The following is a 27,562-nucleotide window of genomic DNA, read 5'->3' on the forward strand; positions in this document are numbered from 1 at the left end:
AAACCTGGGTATAAAGCTGGATCCGGGAGGAGCCGTACAAGTCTTGATGATGGCGCCGGAACAATGGCCGGACCTAGAGAAACTAAAAAGAGACTTCCCGAAGGTGTTTGGTGGGAAGGTGGGGAAGCAGGAAAAGTTCATCCACAGGATAATCCTCAAGGATGATGCCACACCGGTATCACATAAAGTACGGAACGTCCCCATCGCAGTGAGGGAAGCAGTGCAACAGGAATTGCGGGAGCTGGAATGGAATGGAATAATGGAACCCCTGGTGGTGGTAATGAAGCCAAATGGCAAGGTCCGGCTATGTGTGGACTTGCGCAAACTGAACAAAGGCATCATGGTGGAGAAGTTCCTGTTACCTCGCATCGAGGAAATGCTTGCCAAGACCAAGGGCATAAAATGGTACTCCACCATTGACGTAACGTCGGCGTACCACCAGATAGCGCTTCACCCGGAAAGCAGGAAGCTGACTTTGTTCATAACACCCTTCGGGTGTTACCAATTCTGCAGAATGCCTTTTGGACTTGCCTCGGCAGAGGCTGTCTTCCAGAAGCTCATGCACCATCTCTTTAAAGACATGGAGGAAGTCCAATACTTCCAGGATGATATCCTGGTGATGGGCAGAGTCCGGAGAGACCATGGCACCAAGTTGGCCAAAGTACTGAATGTGCTGGAAGAAAAAGGCCTGACCGCTGAGTGGGAAAAGGGCCGTCTAGGGATGGCTTCTGTCACCTATCTCTGGCATTAAATCGGAGAATAAGGCATCACACCAAAAAAGGACAATGTGAAGGCCATATGTGGTGTTCCACCTCCCTCCAGTAAGGAAGAAGTCAGGTCCTTTCTCGGGATGGCCGAGTATTACAGCAAGTTCGTGCAACACTTTGCCACCAAGACTCATCACATGAGGCAACTCATGAGAGAAAAGACGGCGTTCATATGGACGGAAGAAATGCAGAAGGAGTTTGACAGCATGAAAAAGGATGTCAGTCAGGCCATACCCCTGCAGGGGTACGATCCACAAGGACAAACGGTGTTGATGACGGTGCCAGCGACATAGGGCTGGGAGCAGTACTAATGCAAGAAAGGAGCAGTGGAATAACGGAAACATTGAGCTTCGCATCCAGAGCCCTGACAGACACAGAAAAAAAGTTCAGTGTCATTGAAAAGGAAATGCTGGCAGTAGTGTGGGCCATGGGCAAGTTTCGCCAGTTCTTGTGGGGCACGAGGTTCCAATTGCAGACGGACCACAAACCATTGGTAAGAGTACTTGAGTTTAGTGGGCACGCGAGCTCCATCCCCAGAATTGCCAAGATGACCCTGAAGTTATTGGAATATCGGTACGATGTAGAGTACATTCCGGGAAGTAAAAACAAGGTAGCAAACTATCTGAGTAGAGCTGCTGCAATGGAGGAAGTCTGCGAAGGGACAGAAGCCTGTGAAGAGATGGTGGCTTTGATGGAAGACCCGGAGAAAGTAATAAGCAACCAAGAATGGATGGAATGGTACGGAGATGATCAGAACATATGAGAGGTGATGGAACACATAGTTGGTGGATGGCCCGAGAAAAGGCATCTATGAGGGAACATCAGGAAATTCTATGAAGTGAGAGAGGAATTGTCACTGGATGATAAATGAGTGTTCTTGCACAGAGGAGATAAAGTGGTACCCCCCGAGGGGCTAATTCCCAGGCTGCTACCAATACTGCATATGGGGCATCTGGGTATTGTAAAAACCAAGCTGAGGGCGAAACAAGGATACTGGTGGCAAGGCATGGACATACAAACAGAACGACATGTAAGAGAGTGTGACCAATGCCAGCGGGCAGATAAAACAATGACGCCATTGAGACCAGCACTGGGAAAATTCTCCACCCCGAAGAACCCATGGGAGGAACTCTCAATAGACATTTTGGGACCAATATTGGATGACCAAGGAACTCCTAAGTATCTATGCACCATAGTGGACAGATACTCCAAATGGCCTGAAGTACATATTCAAGAGGAAATGGACACTGAAACTATACTCAAGCTCCTCACAGCGACCTTTCTCAGGGAAGGAATTCCCAAATCCATATTGAGTGATAACGGTCCCCAATTCACTTCAAAGAAATGGCTTAAGTACATGGAGAGGAACGGAATCATATCAAAACTCACGTCCATATATCATCCGGCTGGAAATGGGCAAGTGGAACGCTTTAACAGGGTACTGATGGGATCCATACAAGCAGCTATCATGATGGGGAAAGACTGGGAAAAGGAGATCTTACATATGATTTGGGCCTACCGCATCACACCCACGAGTACTGGGTGCAGCCTCTTTCAGATTCTAAGGAGCAGAGATCCCTTCACAAAGGACAATTTGGCATGGAAGGAGAAGACGGTCACGAGCAAATGGTCACCCGCTGTGGTACAGAACAACTTGGAAAGAGCTCAGAACATATATCCAGAACATTACAACAAAAGGAAGAGTGTAAAAGATACAGCCTTGGAGGAAGGAGAATGGGTTAAGGGTCAAACTGGCAGTGTTACAGAAGAAAGGTGACAGCAAATACAGCAGGCCCCTGCAAGTAAAAGAGGTATATGACAGAGCGGCGTTGCTCAGTGACGGGAATGTATGGTCCCAGGATTGCATGGCCCGATGCAATAAGATCTTACAATGGTTCCCGACGATCGGGAACAAATGGCGGCAGGTAAAGGCACACTGGAGAATGACAACACCTTACAGGAAGGAGATACGGAATGTGCAGGAATAGAGTTGGAGCAAGGAGGAAGTGATCGGCTGCAATGGGCCACAGCAGGGCAAGAGAGTAATTAGGCTAGTGGTGGAGCAGTCCCTAGTCAGCGCGGGAGAGCAGATCGATTATTTAAAATTTTCGGCGAGGTGAGTCCTAGTAGTGATAATTCTGTGAATAAGGTGAAATAAGTGATTTAAAAATCAAAGAAACCACACACACACTCACACGTCCCCGCTTTCCGCCTCAGGACACGAGCACTCTGTCAATCGGTGCACTGGAGGCTGTGGGTTTTTGTACCAGTGAGGGCGGGAGGGGCGGAGCACTGGACCGCTCGCCTGCTCCGGCTCCTCACCCAAGATGGCGGTGGCTAGAGGCTGTCACCCAAGCAGCGCCTAATCGGCTGCAATGGGCCACAGCAGGGCAAGAGAGTAATTGGGCTAGTGGTGGAGCAGTCCCTAGTCAGCGTGGGAGTGCAGATCGAATATTTAAAATTTTCGGCGAGGTGAGTCCTAGTAGTCAGAACTCCGTGAATAAGGTGAAATAAGTGATGAATGCTAAAAGATATTGTGCCGCTGCTTTGCAGCTTGCTGTTTATTAACCAAGATGCTGCGTTTATACTCGAGGGGAAGCACCATATAAAGACAGAAAGTGCAAGACAGTTGAAACACAGCACATGTGTAAGGTAATAAGTGCGAAACGTAACAACATTTTATGTGCATTTGAATATAGATATACTTCAAAAATGCACAGTTGTATTACTTTTAAAAATGTTCATGAATGACTAAGGAGAACCATGTGGCACAAAGCAGATAGCATCTCGGAAGCATTGAATATGTCTGTGCTACTTACATGAAGGCCCTGTTGCATTTCACGTTTCAAGGCAGAACCTGAAGGCTAACTGTACAGCAGGGTACCAGAATATATCATTCTCAGAATACCATTTGACCTAACTATTGTGTTCTAAATATTATTTACAAAAAAAGCCCCCGTGGAATTAATAACAACTAAAACCAATGGTATATTTTTCTAAACATTATTTAGGTAACAATATTTATGGCAGATATGTCTGCATATGATATTCTGCTATACGACCAACTCCAAACCTTTCCACTGAGACAGCGCTTCGGGTGTAAGTACCATGCCAAACAGAGGCAATCCCACAGAACGCCTGACCTCAAGATATCTAATCTGAAATGATGACTGATCACCACTAACACACCTCTGCGTGATGCCCATTCATTCCAAGACAGAATGATGGCACGGCGGCTCAGTTCTTGATAATACTCCATTGTGCAAGGTGTAGATGAATGATATATATACCTCAAACTGCACGGCAAAGAGCTCCACGGAGGGCTTCAAAGCAACCAAGACAAGAACAGGCACAATGGCGCCCTGCCTCTAGGTCCATTCGAGGACAGTAAGACTAGCAGTGTCTCTGCAACTAGGGTGCGCGAGCTGCTGCTGCACCCTCGTAAAACTTGACAACATTTAGATGGGAAATAAACAATAACGTGAGCAGTGAAAAGTTGTTTCTTACGGCAACATGTATTATGTTACCAAACACAGACTGTCCCATATCCACCCGGCCTTTAGCAAAGTGTCGTTTTTGGCCAACACCACGTCTCTAAAAATTGTTCCAGCACCTTTGCCAACTACATCACGGTAAGGGAGTCAGAAATGTTTAACACTCGAGCCCAGATACATAAAGTGCAGATCAGCATGCTGCAATGGAAAATATTCCAATGGCTCTACTATCCATCACTCACAAGCTCAGCAATTGGATTATAAAGCATCGTTTCCACCTGCCAAAAGCAACATAGGCTCGGTGATGTGAAGGCCATTCTTCGGAAGGAAAGCCTCTGTACAAGACAGCGAACGCAATACAACCCTGTCCCTTGAAAACAGGAAAAATAATAAGTGATGGAGATGGGAACCATATTTGCAGGAGTCTCCAGTTTTTAGCTAAACAAGAAGTTGCCACTGCATGAGATGTGAGGATACCTTATTTTGTAAGAACCTTTTAAAGGATCATGAACAAAGAGAAAATGTTTTAATACAGTACTTATAATATGAAGTTTAAAATCTTAGACTGGCGAAATGTATTTAAACAACGTTTTCTAACATTAAATCTGTCAGGATGTTAAATTTTGCAATCATCTCAAAAGCCCTGTCATCAGTATTTTTAAATCATGCTCTCGAAAACTTTTATTGAAAACATTAACATCTGCAATATAATATGCACATCTGCTGATCCTCTTACTTATTTTGTAGAGAAATACAATTTCCTTATCCTGCAATTTGGAGGCATTCTTTGATTGGATTTATTATTAGTAAGGTATAAATTACTGGTCCTTGCCTGCTTGTGATCTCTCAGGATTCACAATCCTCATCTACAGGCAGAATGTACACAACAAAAACGAAGAAAGGCCAAAAGAAAGCAGCACCCACCAAACCCCTGAAATAAAACGAACAACAGATTTTTCCTTCTCCGTAATGCATAAACGGATTATTACATGTTCGGTAAACGGAAAATGGGATGTACGTGTCATTTCACACTGAACTGACTGTCCCTGCTTGGCTATTGCTCGGTTTACCCTGGAATCTGCAGTCTTAAGCGAGCAAATGTACAGTGAAGCCTCCCACACGAACACTCACTCCTGTCAAATGTCACAGATGCTGCACGCAGGCTCATTCCTTATGCATCTGCCCAAATTGAAAAGGTTACTTCAATGTCTTCAAGATGACTCCGGAGCGGATGGCAGATTCGGGATTCGCTGTCCTGAAAGAAGAGCCCCTTTGTAGTTGCTAGGCGATAAGTCCAAGATTTCAGCCTGCATGGGCTGGAGTTATCTCTAATTGACAGCTGCTTACCCGGAGGGTCTAATTCTAACCTTGCAACCAAACTATAATGAGAGGGCAGCATGCTGTCACCCCCGTATTCAGGCTGGGGTGACTGAAGAGATTACTGCAGGGCTCTGTGTCTCTATTTTATGTTTTTTTTTTTTTTTACTTCTTGGAGAGGAGTGTTGTGGCAGTTATTGCCTGCTGTGTCTTGCAAAGCTGCCGTTTCTATTAGCGGGTCTCTTTCAAATTCAAACCAGCTGAATAAACTTTCAGCCGTAGCTGAGAAGACCTCGAGTTCAAAAATGAGATGTAAATCTTTCAATTTAACTAGAAATAAAAAGTACCGGCTGCAGAAACCATACATAACCATGCTAATGTGTGCCCATAATCAGACTTTATTTTTGACACAGGTGACTAAATACGAAGTACACGTCGCTGAAAATGTTAGCATATTGGCAAGCCAAGAAGAAATCATGTGAAAATGGGTAAAACATTTCTGAGATGGATGTATATTTTAAGTTTCTAGTTTTTTAAGGAATTTTCTTTAAAATGTCTAAACTTATGTGCAGGCGTCTGTGCTGCAGCGGATGTCTGTGAAACAAGTTAAGTGTACACTACAATAGGAAGGAACATTTATTAACATAATATGTTAGACAACGGAGTGCAGTAGCTAAACCGAAAACATTTGAAAAATGCTTAGTAAAAGCATTATTTGTATTTGAGAAAAATACTAATATATTGGGAGAAATGTGAATTATCTGGTAATATATTGTTTCATTTACTCATATTAAACACACCAAGCTCAGCATTTCAATTCAGGTGCTTAAAAAAATCATAGTTAGCTCTGTGTCACATACATGCACAACATATTCTACCAGTATTATAGTAAAGCACTTGCCACAAGGCCTCAGTTTACAAGTGAATGCGTTGCCCGGCAAAAGAGAGTCCGAGCAGGCTGAGGCTCCTGTTACTGGGGACAGATGGAGCTGGGAGTGTGCTAGCGGTATCAATTAGACCCCCGAGGGGAAAGAAGGGAAGCAAAGCAATTATTCATTCCTGCTGCTCCTATGAGGTCACCTGCCAGGTTTCCTCAGAGCAGAAATAATCTGACCTTGTGAGAGTTGGTTTTCCATGTTCTTGCTCCCAAGTAGTTACAACAGCAGCGGTGCTTGACCCCGAAAGGGGAGGGGTTAGGAGAGAGGACGCTTGTAATGCTGCTGTTTATGGACTCTTGTAAAAGTGTCCCAATGCTACTTCATGGGGCAAATGTAAAAAAAATCGTTTTGACACTTTCCCATTTAGAAAGGTGATTAATGGTGTTATGTTCTAAACTTTCACTCCAGGTCAATATTTGGCCTACTAAATTTGATAAACAACAGCAGAATAACATGAAAAGTGTCAGACTTCTAGTAAGGATTATTTGTTCTTTGATTTGTGTAAAAGACATTCCAATATCTCTTGTATTTTGACTTTTCGAGAACCTGCTTTTAATTGTGTATTTGACAATTATTTTACAATTGTATTCCCCATGGTAATCTGTAATTCTAATGGTCTATCTGTAGGTGAACCAATATCTTTTTGTAGTTTTGTCTCATTGCTTTTCACTTGGAATGGAAATTCTCCATTGTACTCTACTGAGTTGGGCCACATTTGCGCTATATACAATTGCAACATTTATATATTAAAATTCAGTTTAGGCTCATTGGACAAGAAGCAGCTTGCATCAGACAGTAAATTCGACATTTCGCCATTACTATCAGATGAGTCAAGTGAAATGCTGACACGACTGGCACTTATCTAACCCCTTCTTTGTTGATACGTACCTGATACATATCCTGTTATACGCCTGTGGGCATTTGCATCCCACCATGCTCCCATTGTGTTTTCCTGCATTGTAATGAATGTTCTCTTACTCTCATTTCCCTTTGAATAGCTTGTGTGTAAAGTACCCAGGCAGGATTGCACCTCTCCCCTTGAGAATGGAAGATGTCCACCTAGGAGACATCAAAGAGGACATAGCAGTGTTAATATTGCTTTAACACATGTTTACATTTTTATTAAACTAACTATGATATCCAAGTATTTCAGGAGTTGGCCTAACTGCTAGGGCGGTGGACCTCGAATCTGGGGAACCGGGTTCGAGTCTCGGCAATGACGCTGGACATTCTGTGATTCTGGGAAAATCACTTAATCTCCCAGTGCCAAACAAAAATGAATGTGTTCTCATGTAACACAACTGGTGCTATGTAAAGCACTCTGATACCTGACGTCGGATAAAGTTCGTGCTATGTAAAACTCAGTGAAACAAAAAAAGCGAAGTACACATCAGCAAAAACACACATTTAGCAATATGCCCAGCTCATTGCAAGCATCTAGTCCATTTGCAGGCCTGAGAAGGCTGGATGCTGAACTTCAGATTTACTCATCATGACATGCCTGAAGCATGTGTAAAGGATATCATTAATTGAGTAATGCTGGGTTGCATAATGGCAGAGCCCAGTGTACCATGACACTTGGGAGACTAGACTGAACATAGGATTAGCTAAGGGGTATAATAATGTTATGTTATGTTATTTGCAATTTTTTTAGCTCTAAATCACCACCAGGTCTCTTAGTTCTTGGAAACAGGGGTAGACGACTTACTGCATGGGTGGTAGAAAGTGTCTTGAGAGAATTACTCAATGTTTAAGGCTTCTTTAAAAAGCACAGTTTTAAGTAGTTTCCGGAAATGAAGCAGGTTAGGTTCCCTGCATAGGAGGAAGGGTAACTTGTTCCAGAGTTGAGGGACAAGTACTGAAAAGGCTCTACCACCTTTCGAGGACAGTTTATACCGAGGGCATGACAAGAGTTGTGCATCTGAAGATCGCAAGGAGTGTACCGGAGTATAAACCTCCAAGCGTTCTTTTATGTAGACAGGGGCTAGGCCATATATAGCTTTATGAGCTCTGCAGAGATTCTTAAATTCCACTCTTTGTTTTATAGGTAGCCAGTGCAGCTTACGTAGCAGCGGGGTGGCTTGTGTTTTCCTGGGCAGTCTAAGGATCAATCTAGCTGCATCATTTAGCACTCCCTGCAATCTATTTACCAGATACTGGGGAAGACCCAAGTAAAGGGCATTACCATAATCTAACCTAGAGATTATGATAGCAGACCGATCGTATGAAGCGTGGAGGTGAAAAGAAGGGGAACCAGTTTACGAAGTTGTCTGATTAATCCTGTACAGGTGCCCACCACCGATGAAATCTGGTTGGCCATTGAGAGTTTATCATCAATTTTTATACCCAGACTTTTTACAGTTGAGCTAGGTCTAGGAGTGGGGCCTAGGTCTTGGGGCCAGAAACTGTCGTTCCAAGGTGATTCGATTGTGGAGATGACCAGGAGCTCTGTTTTATCCGGGTTGATTTTTAGTGAGGTAGCTGTCATCCAACTAACGGTAAAACTAAGGATATTTTGTGCTTGAATCTGAGCAGATACAGTGTTATCGATACCAAGCAGTAGCTGGGTATCGTCTGCGTAGTTAAAGATTTTACAGCCCATATTTGCTAAGGCTGTTACCAAAGGTTGCAGGTAGACATTAAAGAGAAGTGGGGACAGGGCTGAGCCCTGGGGGACTCCACAGTCCAGTGAACCTAAATCGGACACTGCATCGCCCAATTGAATCCTTTGGGACCTATCCCACAAAAAGGATTCAAGCCAATGGTAAGCCTGGTCTTGAATGCCTCGAGCGGCAAGTCTGTCCAGTAGTAGCACATGGCTGACAGTATCAAAGGCCGCTGATAGATTTAATAGTATCAGGGCACAAGGTCTTTTACTGTCAGCCATGGCTCTGAGCTCATCAAGCACGGAGAGCATCACCAGGTCAGTGCTTTGATGTGCTCGGAACCCAGCTTGGCATCCCTGGAGGAGATGGTGGTCCTCCAGGAAAGATGAGAGCGTCTTCAGAACATGTTGTTCTAGGACTTTAGCCAAGAGGGGTAGCTGGGAGATCGGCCTATAATTTTTTAGGTTGGTTGCATCGGCCCCTGGTTTCTTTAAAAGAGGTTTAACTCTCGCCTCTTTGAGGCTAGATGGTAGGTAGACGGTCTCCAAAGAGGTGTTTAGTATGGAGACGATTTGTCCCTTTAAACCTGGGAGCGCCATTCAGAAAATTCTAGGAGGGCATGGATCTGATGGAGAACCTGTTTTTATCCTTTTCATGATCAGCTTGAGGGAGGCTGTATCTAGTTTTGGAAAGCTTGAAAGTATGTGATCATGCAAGGGAATATTGGGACAATGTGGTAGGATATAGGTGGTAGGGGTGTTGTTGATATCTCGAAGAAGACACCTGACTTTTTCAAGGAAGAAGGATTGGAAGGCGTTACAATCAATTGTGGCTTCTACTGATGCCCTAGCTGTCTTTTTGCTGAGTTCTAGCAACATTCTAAAAGTTTCTTTCTGTTTATTTTCAGCGGTATTAATTCTAGTTTCATAATATTCCGTCTTAGTCGCTGTAATACATTTTTTGTAGGAGCTAAGCAATGAATTATAATTTTCTCGCTCTGCCGGGGCATTCGTTTTGCGCCAGCATCTTTATGCATGGCGAAGTTTTCATTTGGATTCTCTTAGCTGGGAATTAAACCAGGGAGCCCCTTTCGCCTCATCCCTGATCTTATACTTTTGCTCCGGCGCTAGCTGGTCATGAGCCCTGTATGCCACACTAGCATCTCTTTTTGTGATGCTCCCGTTTCGCTAATCACTAAATCATGTATATGAGGCCTATGGGTGATTTAGAAGTGGCTCATAGATTTGGAGTAAGGCAAGGCAGCACACAATACTGTGTTGCCTTACTCTGCACTCGGGAGGCATTCCATGGGCCTTGTGGTGGTTTTACCTATGCAAAACTCATTTATTTTGATGCTTCCCCTAATTTACAAAACCATGAAGACCTGTGGATGCACCAAAACCTTATGGTTTTGGTGAACACATGGAAAGAGGAAAAACGTTCACAGGATTGATTTTTTTGCAGGCAGTTGCCCTTGCCAGCACAAAAACAATCCAGCCAATAGCACAGGCAACCTTGCACACTGGTGCAGGGGTGCATGTGTTGGCATTAGTCTGACAGAACAGCGCCAGTGCAGGCTGAAGGAACAGTAATGCACCGTATTGGATCAATAGGGTGCATTCCTGCCTTAACACTTTGGAATCGGGCAGCACAGCAAGACTGCTTACCGTGCTGGTCTACGCGAAATCCCTATTAATGAGGCCCTAATTTTTCATACTTTGCAACATTACCTCATATATATTTATTCTGAAATACATGTTGCATGTTGCAATATTGTTAAAAAACAAAAATGAAGTACAATCCATTGTTTTTGTTTTGCATTGTGGATAAAGGTCCATCACAAAATGCAGATGGAACAGACATACATACCAACAGGTCCATCAATCTCAAGTCCCAGGAAGTCGATCACTAGCGACCTTTCATGAGATGATGTCCGCCGATTGGTCCTTCCTTAGGTAGGTTGTTTGGGCTATCTTGAATGTTTGCTCATGGTGCCAGTGCACCCACTCCCCTCTATCCTTCTTTTTCTTGGCTGGGTAGCCCTGGCTCACCCTGCCACCAGCCGCAAGCATCCTTGGAAGGTAGTGGGCAACGAGCCGTATGAGCCCTCCCAGTTGCCCCCCTACTAAAGACATCTTCCAAACCCTCACCAACACAGACTGAAAGACCAAAAGGCACACTTTACTCTCAGACACGCTCAAACAACCTCCTACACCAAGCACAGACTAACAGAGAGTAAGTAACTTCACACTTCCAAGTTAGCATCCTGCCACCCCCAATGCATCGCTTCCTGGGTGTATCCCACTCATTTTATTACAAATGCACTGTTTATTCCGATAATTTGGTACAGAAAATGCCAACACGTGATTAACTTATTAGTCAAAATGCTATTTCAATGCAGATGCATGGCTTATGATGCACAAATGGGTTAATGCGTGGGTTGTGACCCAGGCATGTGGCATATTGTCTGGGATACACTGTAGGGAAAGTGCAATGCAGGAACACAAACCTTGGTCTCACTTTCCTTGCTCCTCTTTTCTTACCTGACAGGTTTAATCTTTTTTGATAGGTGAATTTTCAGTGGTCATCGGGTCTAATTCATGGGCAGTTGACATAGGGCATTGAAGCAATTCATCTTGCTGTACTACCCTACGTCAGTGTTAAAGGGCAGGATTCCACTGTAGTTATCATGTAAGGTGCATACCTGTACTTTCTCCCTGCCATGGGACGATTTTGGCTCTCTAGCTATAAAGAAGGCCCCCTTGCACCATGGTGCAAGGGTGCCTGTGTTGGGCATACGTGGCCAATTCAGCCCAGGCACAGGACAAGAGGCAGTAATTGAAGTTATTATGTTATATAGTTTACATTTCTTGCAATGTGATTGTGAACATAGCTGTGGCATAGGGATACTATCTGGGCTGCACTGTGTGGCCATGCCCATTAAGTGTCCCTTTGTTGACACTCACAGGGCATCATGTAGATTATACTGTCATCCACATATGTAAGACAGAAACCAACATCATGAAGTGCAGGACACACATTCAGTCATCGCACACTCTTTGGTACTACACTCACTTTGGACTGTGGCAGAGGGTCTGTAGCTTCACACTCTGTAGCAACACACACAATCTCTGTATGTGAACACAGTTACACATTGCTGACTTTCTGTTGTGTATTTCTTGCACTGGCACATGTATTCTGTGCATGTGTTATCATGTACATACATTTCTAAAATCCTGCTGTAGGTTGGGGTGGGGGCGTCACACAGCACCAGACCATTGGAGTAGGTGAGTGAGCCATTGGTCATCACTGCAGAAAAACATGGTTAAACAGTAAATTTAACTTGTGATGTTTAATTAACATGAAGCTGTCATTCACATGTTCTCTGTCTTACTCCTGTCAACGTTAGTAGCAGTACATCTACTATGAGGGCAGGCATTTTTGTGTGCCTCCTGGTCCAAGGATACTGTATTCACTGACACAGACATATGTAATGGCACACACTCAACTTACATTTCACCTTTGGGTGGTATATGATTAGTGATCCACTCTAATATGTGCGTGTACACTCAGGGCAGAGGTACACAACTCTTGCCATGCAAAGTAACATTCACATCACAATCCCTCCATCTGACTATGTGCAAAGAGTTAATGTGAATGCACATACAGTATTTTTGCTTGCCCTTCTTTCTGTGCTCCACTCCATTCCACCCCACCCATCTTTCCTACACCTCTCTTATTCTACTCTCTCAGCTCCCACTCCAATTATTACCTTGACTTTTCATCATCACCTTATTTCAATGCCCCTTCAGCTCCCTCCCCAGCCTTACCTTTCTCTCCCAATGTCACTCCCATCCTCACCCTCTGCTCGTATAGGATTCCCACCTGGCCAGTTTTATACTGGAATTACCAGTATTTTTATGTAATGCCATAGAAAAAATAGAAAAATTACCTAAAGCCGTCATTTTTCCACTCATTCATATATAATTTAAATGGTACATGTAAGAGGAAAACAGGTTAAAATGTGTTATACAGCTGCCCTAATGACCCCTGATTGAAAAGACATGTTAAAACCAAGCATTGGCAATGCAAGTAGATCTTGCCTTTGCAACAGCTATTGGTTTTGACAATGTGTTTTAGTTAGCTATGATATAGAGTTGAGCAGCACTAAGTGGCATAGGTGTAGAGCAGCAGTGGGGCAGAGTAGAGCGCAGCGGGGCAGAACACAGTGGAGCAGCACAGATCTCAGTGGCATAGAGCAGCACAGAGTGGAACGCAATGGCATAGAGTGCCATGGCTTAGAGTAAAGTGGTGTAGAGTGCAGTGACATAGAGTGGAGCTGAGCATAGTGGAGCAGAGTAGCATACAGTGCAATGGCATAGCGTAGATTGTTTGAGAGTAGAGTGAAGTGGCATAGGGTACAGCGGCATAGAGTGTAACAGTGTAGAGTAAAGTGGCATAGAGTGCAGTCATGCCGAGTAGATTAGAGTGGCGTATAGTAGATTGGTGTAGAGTACAGGAGCGTAGTATTGAGTGTTACAGATTAAAGTGCACTGGCAGAGAGTGCATTGGCATAGAGTGCAGTGGCGTACAATGCTGAGTAAAAGACACATAATGGATGGATGGAATGCAGAACAAATCAAAACATTCATCCCCAGTCAAGAGATATGGGTTAAATCCATCATTCTTTTGCCACCCCAGTTTAGATCTAGCCATATGCAAATCAGTCTTGACCATGTGCCTCATGGGAGCAGTTCAGCCGGAACTGCCAAGCCAGGTCCACCCTGGACCAGAAACAAGCATCCTAGGACCGGTTTCGGGGTTTCACCCCTCATCAGCCAGGATAGCTTTATACCAGTGCCATAGTGAGCCCAGGACCCACGTCTGAGTTCCAGGATGGTATAGATTGGAGTTGTGGAGTGGTGTAAAGTGGAGTGGGGCAGAGTAGAATGCAGTGGCATTGTGTGGTGCAGAGTGGAGTGGCATAGAGTGGAGTATGCTTGGTGTGGTAGCTCACTGTCATTACGAACAACACATTTTCAATTGAAATGACCATTCCTTTGTACAGAAATACAGTATTACTAATAAAACTATACAGCTCACAAACAATGTGAAGAAGTTGCATCACCTAATATTTGTTTCCAAATTGACAAAAATGTGCTTCATTAATTCTAATATATTCTGAAATGCTTACACTATTCATTTAAAAGTTTTTGTTTGCTAGAAAACCCTTTTCCTACCTACAGTATCCAGCAAGATTGTCACATAAATCTTCTCACTTTAAAGTCAGAGAAAGAAAAGTAAACAACAAGCTCCCTCGAAGACAGAGGCTGACAACTGACCTCGGTTTTCAAATGGACATCAAATGTGGCACGATACGATCAAGATTTGCAGGCCCGTTCACAGAAAGGAACACTATTGGAAGAATACATGGAGAGTTTGTGTGAAAAGGCATTGTTCCTTTGGGGGATGAACTCACCCTGGACAGCCTAAAACAAGTAAAGCCAGCAAATAGAAAGCCAGGTAATGTGAGTTACAAACCGCAAAGCCAATGGTAAGCAGCGGGCAGAATGCATTTCCTGGGAAGCCTTTTAAATGTCCCCAAGATGTCTTTAGCAAACTGGCTTCAACCTGAAAATGAAAGGCTGCCAAGTATCCTTCGACAAAGAAAGCCACATGCACAGTGTCTACTTCACCAAAAACTGAAAACACCCTATTAACAAAATTCCAAATTTGAAGTAAAAGTTTTCAAACTGGTTTAAATAAGAAAAAAAGGAAAGGAAGTTTTCTGTAGACTTCTTTAATAAAGTTACCTACCTTCCGATTTATCTGAAAGAAGCCTCAAACTAGAAAAACTCCATGGGAGAGTTCTAAACAACAATATGGCAACAGAAAAGATCTGGGAGTTTAACAAGGTAATTTGTTTCTATAAAGAATTGTGGGAAGGACACGTTTACCAAGTTTTACATGAAACAGATGCTGTACTTTAAACAAATGTCTTTATACCAATTACACAAATACAGCTTTACTTACAGAACACTGAACAAACAGAACACAACAGAAAGGGAGTCATGAAACCAGGCATCAACTATTTTCTATTAGTTCATGCTCTCTGCTCTTGCCTACTATATGTATACAAAGAAAATGGACTCCAAGCCTCACTCAATGGGACCTTAACTCAAAGTTGGCTTCAATAATGCTGCAACCTTAACCGATTATCACACCCCCATTGTTTTTCAGTTAGAATTAATTTCAAACTTGGCAAACGATCTATGCAATTGTCTTTGGGGAGGAATGAGGGTGCTGGTATAGAAGAGTAGCTGTGTGGTGCTTGTGTAGTTGCGTCTGTCAAACAGCCCCATCTCCTTCAATGGTAGGTCACGTCTTTATACAGAACACCACTTTGCATGCATGGATACCCTGGGCCATGCTTCTAATTGGACAAATTAAATTCTGCCTGTTGAAAAACAGAAAGCCAAGCTATGTTGCTTAAATGGCCTGGTACAGCTAAAGGTGACCCAGCCAATCAACTACATGCATTACAGGGTTGGGAGGACTGTATGTGCCACTGCAATACAAACCAGAGGTAAGCAAACCATGGCTGCCACAAACTGTCAGTAGTGCAGGGGAGGCTTCTCCATTGGAGCGGAGTAGCGTTGCCCCACTTAAATGCCCCCCAAAGCCCTAGAGATGAAAAACAAAATGGTAATTTATTACCATTTTATTTTTTATCCACCCATCACAAACAGAGTATCAGGTTGGGGCGGGTCCTACTGAGTGACAATAGTAGCAGGGAGGAGGGTGGGTTGTCTGTGCACTGTTTAAAGTGTGCATGTCCTTTTGGCTAGCGGTACTGAGACAGTCAGCATGTACACTTTAAACCTCTCAACCTAGCTGTCTTAAGACAGCTGGGTTGAGGGTAAGTGCAGGTCTACAGTGCACTGTGGAGGAAGGAGACAAGCCCTCCAATCACAGCACTGCTCTCATGCTGTGAGCAGCTCCAGAATTGGTCAAGGGACTTTGTTAGAAATTGGGGTCTCTAGTTGCCAATGGTTGGCATATTATCCAAATACGGACCTTTCCTTCTAGTCAAGATAAGGGGATACATACTGAAAAAACCCCTGCTCACCCCCTTGGTAGCTTGGCACGAGCAGTCAGGCTTATCACGGAGGCAGTATGTAAAGCCTTTGCCCACAATCAGTAATACAGTGAGAACACTACAAATGGCCACCACACCAGTTTTAGAGAAATAACTAATATTTTATCTGTTGAAACAAGACCAGAAACAATACAAATCCACCATACAGTTAAACTTGAAATACAGTTCCTTGAAGTCAATAGTGCCATCCATTGCTATCACGGCTTCATGAACAACAAATTCAAACAGTTCTGGCTAACCGTGGCATCACAAGCCAGCAACGCCGCCTGGAAGACCCGCAAAACAGTACCTTTCAAAATGCAGGGCTTTGGCGACCTCTTGTTGAGCACTGAAGAGCAGGTGTTCACAGGCGTCGGTTCTTGAGGTTGGTGCAGGAGTCATCGGGTCCTTAAAGTCACACACATTGCAGATCGAACTCCTCGCACTTGAAGTCGGGAATGCCAGCATCGGGGATGCTTTTCAAAGGGAAGCTGTGCGGCATGCGGTCCCCTCAGGTAGCGATGCAGGCAGTGGCTCGGTGTTGGTCACCCAGTGGCTCCGGTGAGACCAGGGCTGTGGTGCGCGTGTTGCGGTGCTTGTCGTGTTGCTGGCAGGTCGCGGTGCAAGCAGCGGCATTGTTGTTGCAGAACTGCTATTGTCGCCTGATGACCTGGAGTCAATGGCACCTGTGTCAGTAGGCCAAGGCTGCGATGTGGAATGAGGGTGGTGCGTCGTGTAACCAATGAGCGGTGCCCTCAAACCACTGTGCAAGCAGCCGCATTGACGTTGGCATGGAGTGGTGTCATCGGTAACACCAGGTCGGCGTCGTGAAGCGAGGCTGTGAATGATGTGGTACCCACAGGTTGTGATGCAAGCAGCAACTCAGTGGCGATGTCAGACATCATCGTCAGTGAGACCAGGTTTGCGGTGCGAGGTGCAGTAGTGCCCTTTGCTGTGCCTTCACGTACTGACCCGGCAGCTGTGCTGGTGACGGCATCAGATTGGTTTTTATTCTGTTGCAGCACAAAACAGTTACCAGTGCTCGTAGCAGATGAACTTGAAGTCTTAGCCGTTCCTGAGACTTCTTGACAGGGGGCAAGCTCTACCTCAAGCTCTTGGAAAAACTCACACAAAGAAGTTGCAGAAAGTTCAGTCCAGTAAATTTTCTGCCCAAGACAGAAGCAGCTACTGCAGGCCAACTCATCAAATCACACAGCATAGTGGTAGTTCCTCCTCACAGCTTCTCCGTCTAATCTTCTTGGCAGATTCCTTGATACAAAAGAGTTCTAAAGTACTGGAGTATGGATCCCAATATATATTCCCAGTTTTTCTTTGTTCTCTTTGGCAGAGAGTGTCTGTGCTCAGTCCAAACCAGTTTGGTCCTCTCTGGCCGAGCTTCCAAGCAGGAGGCAGACACAGCGTTATACAGGGCAGATGAGGCTCATTAAGGTGCAAGGAATTCTCCTCCCACTACTCTAAATGAGGCCAGGTCTATTCAGCCCAGACATGACTCATCCAGGAAAGGCAGAACACACCTGAATCTCCCCAGTGGTTGTCTGAAAAAAATTGACATTCACAGCCCCTGTCACTCCATAGCCAGACAGTCAATCTACAACACAGCTGAGGCACACAGGATGGCCTAGCAAGAAAATACCTACTTTCTAAAAAGTGGTATTTTCGAACACTGAACATAAAAATCATCTTTACTAAAAGATGCATTTTAACATTCTGAGATCATGCATACTAAACCACATTCCTAATCTTGTCCCAATGGGAAGTTATACTTAAAAGATGTTCTAAATAAACTCCCATTCTATCCTATGGGACAGATAGCCTTTCCATAGTGAAAAAAGAAATATACTGTATTTCACTATCAAGACATGTAACACACACCAGTACATGTCCTACCTTTCACAGACACTGCATCCTGCCTACAGTGTTTCCTCAGGCCTACCTTAGGGGTGACTCACATGTAATAAAAGGGAAGGGTAGGGCTTGGCAAGCGGGTGTACTTGCCAAATCGACATGGCAGTAAAAGCTGTGCGCAGACACTGCAATGGCAGGGCTGAGAACCCTTTGAAAAGACTGCTTGTGTGGGTGGCACTAGCAGCATTTGATTTACAGGCCCTGGCACTCTCAGTGCACTTTACTAGGGACTCACCAGCAAATCAAATATGCCAATCCTGGAAATACCAATCTGTAGTACAATTTACAATAGGAGCACTTGCACTTTAACACTGGACAGCAGTGAGAAAGTGCGCAGAGTCACTAAACCAGCAAAAACAGAGTAAAAACCAGGAGGTCAGAGAGCAAAAATACAGGGGAAACACACCAAATGATGCCAGGTCTAACACACTTGCAGAATCCAGTTCCAGCTCCGGGGGCGGAAGAAGAGGTCCAGAGCGGAGGACATCATGTTTGTAAGTGTTTTATTTTTTAATATTATTTTTTGTGCGCAAGCGCCCTCCCACCTTTCCTGTAGATGCAATCCGCCATTGTAATAGTGCCTCTGCGTCCCACTACCCCCCGCTCCCTAAAAAATTGATGAGGCGTTGTACAGAATTTGTTAGTGGGACTAAAATAAAGAAAAAAATACCCATCCTTCCTCACCCCAACACAAAAGTGTTGGGAGACACAGTGACTCAAAAACGTTGAATAAATGGGTCCATGACTGACTGTCGTGGAGCTTTTGTGTGTGTGTGATATGTCAAGACCCACCAGGAAACTCCAGGGCAGAATTAACCCACTGGGCTCTAAAAAGGTGGTGACAAAAACAAATAAGAAAAAAAAACGCTAAGTAGGGAGCAACTGGAGCCAGAGGGGTGAAGAAATAGTACCTCAATTGCATCAGGCGCAGCGGACGAGCACTGAAATAACGCTTAATCAATCTGTGCATGGCCAGTGATAGACTGCAAGCACTGGAAGTGACGTTTTGGCTGAATTAATAAATTAGGGATGCCGGGATGAACAGTGACCCTGCAGCACACAAATGGTAAGCATGGTAGGGCTCTGTATACAGTAGTATTGTATGTGCTAGGGCATGCACTCGCAGGCTCGACCCTTTCATATACAGTTCTGCTAAAGAATCGTGTCTGGGCCTTTACAGAGTGTTAAAACATGAACAAATTACTGGTATTTGTTATCTGAAAGAGGTGGCGACCCTAACCTCACACCACATCGAATATTCTCATTAAACACGTGCACAGATATAATGAATGATACCTGCATTGATGCTCTCCAAGTTGTTTTTGAGAAATTATGCAAGGCTGATGATTCCTGTGCTGAAATGATTCTGTGCTTGTTGGGAACACTGGCATTGCTTCTGCAGAAGTTGCACCTCTTTTGCATGTGAGGGAACCTTGCAGTGCAGCTACAATCTGTTCCTGCCTCGCACTTGTGGTGCTGCATCTTTGCTGTGTGTTAGCAAAACCTTTTCGCTCTATATGGGCCAAAGCGATTGACATTGCCAATCCATGTCTTATTGGTTTCACCACCCAAAGTGATCTCCAGGGCACAGCATGTTGGAATACATTTACGTTGATTTTATTTAAAGCAAAACTACTATCCTATATTAAAATAAAATCTGTTATGGAAATATATATTGCGTCATGTTTTGCTAATGTTTTTGTTTTGCTTTCATATTCTTGCCTTAATTAGTGTTGTGTGCAATGACAAGTATATTTCAATAGATTAGTTTAAACACTCCATTTATTAACAATTTCATTTATCACACATTTTAGGTAATAATTTCTTTTTTTTTATTGAAAGACGCGACGTTCTGCTATTGGTGGCCATTAGAATCCTTGGGGAGGACAAGGTCTGCATTGTTCTTCAGCTTTTGTGTGCAAAGAACATGTTTGAATGCAGTTGAACGGTGTTTGTACAAGCAGTTACTGACCCTTGGCCCTTCACAGAGACTGGGTTGATGGGATTAGGGAAAGCTGGCATGCAATTTACATCCATTTATAATGAGCTGGCAAGAGATGGCATACTTTTTAACTATGTAGCTTCCCTTTTAAAAGTCTTGCTGATATATAAATATATATATATATATATTTCATTTTTTTTTTTAACCATCGACATGTTATTAAAATGGACCAGGCAGAAAAAAGTGATAAGAATCTCACTGAGTACAAGCAATGATAGCATGATTACTTTTCAACTTTGTAGTTATTTTTAATATTTTCTTTAAGATTCATCAGCATGACTGATAAATAGTTTGGAACGCCTTTCTTAGCAGCTATATCAAAAAGAATTGGCTAGAGTAGGTGTGACTTGCTTGTGGTTTACTTTGGAATTCCAGGAGGATGCCTGACTTACTCTTGGAACCCAGGAGTATTCTGGAAGATTCAGGGCCAAATTTATGAAGGTTTTACATTGTCCTGCGCCACACCAGGGCCTGTAGGGTGACACAAAATCTAAAATGATATTTAACAAGCCACGCAAGACTACCTTGCATGGCCCTGCGTGGCTTGATAAATTTAGAGTAATACAAGGCAGCTCAAATTGCTGCCTTGCTGTTACTCTGCGGCAGGGAAGCATGCCATTGGTGGAATGCAGGTTTTCCCATGCATGCACCCATGCATTCAGACACATTCCCAGATTTACCAACACTGACAGACCTGATAATGAGTCAGCATTGTACACCAGAGGCTCATCAAGGAGATCTCTGTACGTCTTGATACTTACTCTTTCTAAGTGAGCTGCATTGTGCAGCACACATAGAAAGGGAAAATACCTTTGAGGATTGTTTTTGTGAAAGAAGGTGACCCCCTTCCATCACAAAAATAATCGTGCAGGTACCATTGCAACATAGTGCAGCAGGTGCAGTGATACCAGGACCAAAAGCTCTAGGCACACCATTAAACACCTAATATTGCTATATATGACTACTAAATAGGCAGTCACAAGTGTAGTTACCTTGCAGGCAATAGGTCATGTTTTGAATGGTGCAGCAGGTGCAGTGGCACCAGGCACAAATTTGTCAGAATGCCACTGAATACCTAATATTGCTTTATTTTACTTTTAAACAGGCAGTCACAATTGCAGCTACCTTGTAGTTACAAGGGGCTTGATTTACATGGTGCAGCAGGTGTATGGGCACCAGGGCCAAAACCTCTAGGGACCCTGCTAAACACTTATTATTGCTAAATTTTACTACTAAACAGTCACAAGTGCAGTTATCTAGCAGGCACTAGGTTTTGATTACGATGGTGCAGCAGGTGCACTGTCACTGGGACCAAAAGCTCTAGGCACACCACTAAACACCTAATATTGCTATATTTTACTATTAAACAGGCCTTCACAAGTGCAATTACCTTACAGGCAATAGGATTATGTTTTGAACAGTACAGCAGGTGTAGTGGCACCAAGGCCAAAAGTTGTCATCACACCACTAAATACCAAATATTGCTATGTATTACTGCTAAAAAGACAGTCATAAGTGCTGTCATCTCGCAGGCACTAAGGCCATGATTTCAATAGTGCAGCAAGTGCAGTGGTGCCGTGACCAATAGCTCTAGGCACCCAACTAAAAAACAATTAGTGTTATATTTTACAGCTAAACAGTCAGTCACAAGTGCAGCTACCTTGCAAGCACTAGGGTCAGGATTTGAATGGTGCACTGGGCAAATACGTAGTGGAACTTTTTGTTGTACGTTAAGGCTGTACATCGTTTACTGTTTACTAATCCCTATCCTCCTCTGGTTGCAGGCATTTACAACCTGGTTGTTTAACCCCTTGCCCGTGGCCGGAATTCCGCTCCTGTGCGGCACATTCTGATCGCGGGCGTGGTCATGACGGCCGGGAGCCGTCATCAGCACAAGAGCACTGTTTGCCATGACGGCTCCCGGCCATCATCAGCATGGAAGGGGTTAACACTGCTTTGGCGGGTAGAGCTTGTAACTGATTTTCACATTCTTTGTGATATTGTCCTTCAAATAAAATTGATATTTTTGTGTCATGTTTGTCGCTTATAAAAAGTTTTTTTTCTGTGTCATGTTTGTGTTTTTGGCGCATGCAGCGTAAACCCGAACAAAGAGATTGCTGTGCTTCACATGAGCATGCTTGGTGGTTCTCTGAAGGGATATTTTGACCTTCGTTATCCATTGGGACAGTTTCTGTCTAACATCACAGCACCAGGCAACTGAGGCAGAGGCTTGGATTGTTAACACAGTCATGTGCCTGTTCTAAAAGTATTCCTCAAGTTTTGTGATTACAGCCTGTTTCTTCTATTGATCGGGAAGGAGGCCTGTATAGTTTCAAGAGCAGTGAATTCAAAAATTCCAAATGCTGGGCATTGTTGTCACAATGCTTCAAAGCTTGTCTTTGTGAGCAAGCATGCTTGGTGACAGCATGGGATTTGTGCTGTTTTTCTTTCCTCAGAAGTTAATTATTTTAGAATACTTTTAAATTAAATCCCGTTTTTTTCTTCTTTGGTGTGAGTTCTCCACTTTTTTAACACCAAACATTTCAAATGCTTTGTCTAATTAAGCTTGCTTTACGCCTAGTATTTTTGCTTAATAATTGCTAAAAGGGGGTTGAGTTGTCAGAGTAATTTAACCAGCCTTCTGTATTTTCATAGTTATGTAATATAAAAAATAGCAACTGCACATTCTTAAAACAAGCAAAGTGCAGTTATCTAGCAGGCACTAGGGTTATGATTTCAATCGTGCAACTGTAACAGTGGCACTGGAACCTATTATAACAAATGTCTATACAGTATTTGTTACAACATACAAACTTCAAAGTATATAGCACAATAATTGAAAATATCACAGTACACTGCTTAAATAAAGAAAAATTGTGAAGCATAAGTAAGAAAATTCCAATTACAACACAAGTGAAATATTTACTATATACTCAATATTGTTTCAGATATTATGTTCATGTTTAAGTCTTTTTCACAATAATAATGAGCAGTGCAAAATATAAAGAAAAACTTCTTAAGAGAAATCTGTAATAAAAAAAACTTGCCCATCTCAATAAAAAACTGATCTCACTTTCAGTGTGTTTCTTTCACTTATATTGCACAACTACTCAAATGATAATCTGAAAAATGTAAAGTTCATTTTCATATAACAATGGACAATAAACAAACAACACCTTTTCATCAATTTTTCATAATCTGTTTTTTATAGATTTGCAAAAAAAGCACTTACGCTGTACTTGTATGGTTTTTCATCCACCCTTTACCTATTCTCGCCATATCTGCACCACTTTTAAGCCTACTTATCAGGAACATGTTTTTTTATGTTTGTCCTCTAACATTTTCCAAATCTTCCCACTTCATAATGCCACTAGTAACAAAATATATGGCCTTCTTGTACATAAACAAGTCATGACACTTTAACACACTTTCTGTAATTTATATTGTACAGCTACTCAACAAAATACAACTTGCAACAAAAAAATCTTAATGTTAATCACATAGGCAAAACCTAATGCATTTACTAAATGCTGGTTTATTTGAGCTGTGCTAATGTTTTATGTTAATAATATTTGAAAATACCCTAGTGTGCGGAAGCGCCCTTCTTCTTTCCAGGGAGGGGTCTGGAATATTATCTGCTAGGGAAAAGAGCAGTGAGTTTGTATCCAGAGCCACATTCTGATAAATTCACTAGGATTTTATACAACAGTGCTCTCAATAGCACACAAGCTCTGGGTAGTTCCAATAATCTCACTTGCACATATGGAGCCCGATTGGTATACAACCTTTAGCATGCATTTTTTACAACGCACTACCATTACAACGCAGGCATTACCACGCATACCATTACAACGCCTTCCGCTGGGGGGCGCTCTAGGATAGGGAATAAGTTTAATTTTCTATCCAACACCTTCCCTAGTGTCCACGGGGACTGGAGTTGGAATAGAAAATTATACTTACCACTATCCTGCACCTCTAAGCGCTATGCGTTGTAACGGTATTCGTTGTAAATACCGCGTTGTAAAGGTATGCGTGGTAAAAGTATGCGTGGTAACATCATACATCCAGCCCGATTAAGATAAGGCTCGGACATTCGTAGCCTTATCCCTGTTTCAGTTCCGACCGCCGCATTACAATACAGTCAGTCGAAGCTGAAACCTGCAGGTCATTCCGGCTGAATTCCAATGGGCTCAAGGAGCCCATCAGCCAGTCGGAGATGGCATGTAATCCCAATGGACGGCGTTTCCACCATTGGGATTACGATGCTCAGTTTCCAACAGGCTTATCCATGCCAGGTTTTCCGACAGGGAGTTTGGGGGCCCCTAGCAGGCCCCCTTGCCACCCTACGGACACCAGTTGGGGGCCAAGGGGTGTTAATCCCTGCACCGCGTGGTAGGCACCCCAGGATCCTGCCACGCGCGCAGGTATTTATGGGAGTTTGTGCTGCGGGCAGTTTACAGCCACAACACACGCTCCCATAGAGAAATGGGAGTATGCAACCGCACCATGTGCGGTCACATTGTAATTGTGGTGTTGGGACCCCCAACTGAAGGTCCTTCAGTCCCAAGACCACGATGGTGTCAGTCGGAGGCATCGCAACTGGGTGCAAAGTTTCAAAATTATTTTCAGCTGTTCATACATCCATTGCAAATATACAATTAAAGTCTGCATTGGCACGAACATGCTCTTAAAATGCATACACCATTTTCATCTGCAAGGGCATTTATGCTAGCCATATAATGTCTCATGCTGCTCTACTCGGGTTGGTAATGTTTCCTTAGAGGCTTTCAGCCTATCTGTAGCCCAGATACAGCTGCAAAACTATGACCAATGAAAGTGAGGCAACCCCTTGTTTTGTAGATGTTGTCATATGTGGTAATTTTCTAGGCTGTGTATAAAGAGCAGGATTTCTCTATAAAATGTACATCACCCAGCCACAATCCCTAACAAAAATAATTTAATGGAAGATGAAGTCGAGGATAAAGCCAGACACAATGTATAATCTGTGAGCAGAGAGCAGGCAGGAAATAAGCAAAACGGGAAGGTTTGTGCCTTTATTAAATGTTACTATGTTGTGCATTGTTTTATAAATGTTCAGTATGTTGATGCAAAAGTTGTTTGTGTTTGCATTCATTTAAACATATTATATGACACAACCTAGCCTTAAAGCTTAGAGCTCACTTTGTAAACTGAGCAAATCAGAAGGGGGAAAGTAACAACAAAAACCCTTGCACCTGAGTAAACATTAAGAGCCAGATTTATTAAGGTTTTGCATCGACATTGAGCCACGTAAGGGGGAGCAAGGACGAGGCAAATACTAAGTGAGATTATCAAGCCACGCAAGCCCACTTCTTGTGGCCCTGAATGACTTGATAAATTTAGAGTAACACTAGACAGTGCAAATCGCTTCTTTGCATTACATGAATGGGTGGAGCATGGGTGTTCATATTCCTCCATCCATGGATTGTGGTGCATTCCCAGATTTACCATTAGAGGTAGACCTTGGAATGCATCAAAATGGTATTTCTCCTCAGCTGAAGCGTAATGAGGAAAAATATATTTATTTTCACTTGCTTTTTTCTCTTTCTGCAGCACACATAGAAAGAGGAAAAAGCCTCGAGGTATGATTTTGTGCAGGAAGGTATGCCTTCCTATACAAAACCAATCCTGTCTACAATGCAGGCAACCTGACAACATGACACGGGCTGCCTGCATTGGCACAACGCAGTCAAAAGTGCGCCAATGCTAGGAAAGGATAGGAATGTGCCATATATTGTTAAATATGGCACATTCCTGCCTTTTCCCTTTCATGCAGTTCAGCAAGGTGGCCTGCTACATTGCGCTGCATGAAAACATTATACATGTGGGCCTAAATATTGATGTGAAATTATTGAACTGGTTGTCAATCTTGAAAAGATGTATCATTAATGGATTCTGCAATGATGAAATGTTCGGCGAAAATGTTATTATCAAATGGAGGTCAATACACCTCCGCTATGTATGAGCAGGATCCTTAAACTGGTATACTGGAAATTATTTGTTGGAGTATTTGAAGTGCAAGCACATTTCAAACAGACACTGAAAATAGTAACCAGTATTAGAAAAATGATATGAAGCCATTATAAGTATTCAAGGATAGTGGTTTCATAGCCTGAAAATAAATGGAATGAAACTTGAGTCCAGGTATCTATGATGCAGTATGAACAATGTGTAGACATTATTTGAGTCGAGGGAGCATGTGCTTTCTGTCACTGTCCCTCTGTGTGCAAACTTAAGCCATCCCCTTCCCTCTCCTGCAGTGATTTAATAGTAGGGAGCTTGGTGGGGGTTCTATTTGGTCACTCCAGAATGGACTTGAAAGGGCACAATGGTGAGTCTTACACTCCAAGGGGGCTTCTTTTAAAAAAAATATATATATATTAGTTTTTTCCCCTTTCATGCAAGGAATGTACAGTTAAAAAAAAACACCATACACATGGAGCAGCAAAGCAAAGACAAAAGAAGAAATATCAAAAAGACATTTGGAACAATTGGAAGAAACAAAATTAATACAAAACGATAAAAAAGATGAGTTAAAGCGAACAATTTCGCATCATAAGACGGAGTGATAAATAGCAATACTCAATAGCTTTTTGACCATATAACAGCCCTTACTTACACTTAAATCCAATCAGTTATCGCAGACCAGATCTTGGCTCCCATTGCGCTCTTCGTCCTCCCCTTAGTCTTATATATTGCTAATTCTAAATTATACATAGCTAAAAATCTTGAGCGCCAGCACAAAAACGTCATTGTGTCAGGGCTAATCCAGTCCTTAGTAATACAGGCCCATACCACTGCCATGCAAATAAACAAAAAAGATATCATGGCACTTGATCTAGTCTGTACAGAGATATCCGCACTAACCCCTATCAGAACCAATTCCCCTGTTATACACACAGGGGATCTCGTTATAATCCCTAAAAAGCTCTCAACTTCATGAAACAACTTCCCTAATTTAGGACACAAAAAAAACATGTGAACTGCATCTGCTGCATATAGACCGAATCTGCTACACTTAGTCCCGGCGGATGTCCCCCATTTTGAGATCTTACTTGGGGTATAATACATATCATATATGGCCATATAATGCTGAGTAAGCACCCTCCCAGTCATCAACACTTGATTCGCAAGCCTAAAGGATTCCTGAATGTTAACATCCTCTTGCCCCAATTTCATTACCCATTTTCCTTGACATACATCTATACCATCTGGAAATGTCTCTATTAGTTGTGCATAAAACTGACCAATAGATGTTTTTTTCTTCATTCTTTCAATGTGCGGGATCCTAACAAGTTGCCGTTCAACTCCAGGCCCTAACATATTAAAATAGCT

Source organism: Lissotriton vulgaris, chromosome 6 (assembly GCF_964263255.1).
Source record: "Lissotriton vulgaris chromosome 6, aLisVul1.2, whole genome shotgun sequence".
Lineage (NCBI taxonomy): Eukaryota > Metazoa > Chordata > Amphibia > Caudata > Salamandridae > Lissotriton > Lissotriton vulgaris.